This window comes from Colius striatus, chromosome 28 (genome assembly GCF_028858725.1).
Source record: "Colius striatus isolate bColStr4 chromosome 28, bColStr4.1.hap1, whole genome shotgun sequence".
Taxonomy (NCBI): domain Eukaryota; kingdom Metazoa; phylum Chordata; class Aves; order Coliiformes; family Coliidae; genus Colius; species Colius striatus.
Window position 1 is genome coordinate 2,696,376 of NC_084786.1, and position 2,500 is coordinate 2,698,875.

Consider the following 2,500-nt stretch of genomic DNA (forward strand, 5'->3'; position numbering starts at 1 on the left):
GCCGCCCCGAGCCGGCCCCCGCCTTTCGCCGCGCGGCGGACGAGGACGCGACCGAGGCGGGCGCGCGGGAGTAACAAACACGGCCCCAGCCCGGAGAACACAACGGCCCGACGACGCGCCAAGACGCGCCCGGAGACGGCCCGGCTCGGGAACGACCGGCCAAGGGACGACGGACGGACGGGCGGCGACGGGCGGCAGACACCGCGGACGCTACGATCCGCGGCCGCCCACCCGCGGCGCGGCGGCCGAAGCGGGGAGGAGAGACAAGGAGGAGAGACGGGCGCGACGGGAAAAAGCGAAGGGTGGGGGCAGGCGCGCACGCCGCCCCATCCCCGCCACACCCGTTACCGCGTCCCCGGCGCACGCACGCGCGCGCGGCAGCACGGCACGGTACCGCCGCGGTACCCACCCGCAGACAGCCGCCCGCGCGGGAGGCCGGGGGCGAGGCCCGCGCCTCGCCCCCCGAACACCTTCTCTCTCTCTCCCCACCGCCGCGCCGGGCCCGACCGGCCCGAACGACACCCTGGCGGCCCCGGCGGGACGAACTCCGTCCAGCAGGCGCTCCGGGAGCGGGGAGCTTCGGAGCGCTCCCCGAGTCTCGATTTAGGGGGACGAAGGCCCGCCGACGGGGACCTGCGAGGCAACCCCAGCCGCGCCGCTGCCACCGCTGCCCCTCGCTGCTTGCCAGGGGCGGCGGCTCAGCCGGCGATTGATCGTCAAGCGACGCTCAGACAGGCGTAGCCCCGGGAGGAACCCGGGGCCGCAAGTGCGTTCGAAGTGTCGATGATCAATGTGTCCTGCAATTCACATTAATTCTCGCAGCTAGCTGCGTTCTTCATCGACGCACGAGCCGAGTGATCCACCGCTAAGAGTTGTCTGGCTTTCGGCACCGCCCCACGCGCGCGGGGGAGCCGGGGACCGCTCACACGGAGCGGCCCCCTTTTGAGGATGGGCCTCACCGCCCGCGGCCCCGCTCGCTGGCTCGCGCCAGCCCAGCCAAGGCCGCAGCGGAGAGGCCACGCCTCGCGTGACCGTACGAACACAAGCGGAGAAGGAAAAAAAGGAGCGAGAAAACTCCGAAGGGCGAGGGCGGGGAGCCCGCGCTCCCGACCGACCCCCCCCAGGACCTGGGGGGGAGAAGCACACCTCGGGAGATCCCTTCGGAGGCGGCCCAGGCGCCCGGGCTCGGCCCGGCCTCCACGCGGAGGCGGCGGCAACGTCCGACCCTGCCCGACTTTGCTCAACCTCGACCGGGAAAAAACGGCCGCCCCCGCGGCACCGCGCTAACGACAGCCAGGCTCTTCCCTCCACCGTGGCTCGCCGACACGCGCCGGCGGCTCCGCCGCCGCGCCAACGCCACAAGGTGGCGAGCCCCCGGAGCCCGAAACGGCGGCGCGCCCGACCGCACGGCCGCCTCCTCGCACGGAGGCCCGCCGCCGGGACGGAACGGCACGCACCTGTCCCCGGCCACCGCCGTCGACGCTTCTCGCCTCGGCCCTCTCCTCTCTCTTCTCCGGGAGAAAGACGGACGCGCGCTCAGACGGAGGGCAGCCGCCCGCCCCCCGCGCTTCCGCACGGAGACCGGGACGGGGAATGCCTCCGACTGCACGCGGCCGCTTCACCCGGAAACGGCAGGGACAGGCGGCGTGGAAGTGACGAACGGGGGACACCGGGGCCGGGACGGCCGCCGCCGGCGACGAGCGACCGGCCGAAGGATCGGCAGGCCGAGCGCGTCGCGCCGCCACCGCCGGGCCCGAGGGCACCGCGCCCTGGACGCCAGCTGGCGGAAGGAAACCAACCGAGAGCGCTCGCCGAGGCGGGGAAGCAAGAACGGAGCGCAGCGCGGCACCCCGAGGCGCCGTTCCCGGCGAACCCCTTTCCCCCCCGCCTCAGCGGCGAGGGGGAGCGACGGGGAATCGCCAACCCCGCGGCAGAGGAGCCCGCGCTCCAAGCCGGGGACGCCCGCTTCGAGAGGAAGGCAGGCCGGGCACGGCCGACCGCACCGCGGTCTCGCTGCGCCGAGACCGGACCGCGGAAAGGGGGGGGCAGGAGGACCCCTCCCCGGCACGACCGTCCCGCGGGGACGAGCGCGGGCGGGCGGCGGTGGCGGCCGAGACAAGGGCCTACACGGGAGAGACTCCCGCCCCTTACCGAAACGCCACCGTCGTTGGCCCCGCCCGTCCCGACCCCTGCGGGACGCATCGAGCCGCCCGAGTCTTTAAACCTCCGCCCGGCTCCGCGACCGAGGAAAGGCCGCGGAAACGCGGACGCTAGGTACCTGGCCCTGGGGTGAGGGAAACGACCTGAAGGGCCCCGCAGGGGTGCCTCCTCCCGCTGCCACCATCGGGGGGAGCGTCCGCCCGCGGGGGCGCGCCCGACATCCACCGCCATCACCACGGCCTCTTTCCCGGGGCCCGGGGGTTTCCCTCAGTGAGCCCGGCGCTGCGCCCGGGATGAGGGCCGTGGCTCGGGCCGCCCGCTCGCGCGGGACGCGACCCGG

At 74.9% G+C, this 2,500-nt stretch overlaps 1 non-coding gene across 1 annotated transcript; it reads right to left on the reverse strand.

The window, feature by feature from the left end:
• Positions 1-721: 721 nt before the first annotated feature.
• LOC133628254 (5.8S ribosomal RNA) lies at positions 722-874 on the reverse strand. The gene has a single exon (XR_009820636.1). It is a non-coding gene; the product is annotated as a 5.8S ribosomal RNA (ribosomal RNA).
• Between the last annotated feature and the right edge of the window lie 1,626 nt (positions 875-2,500).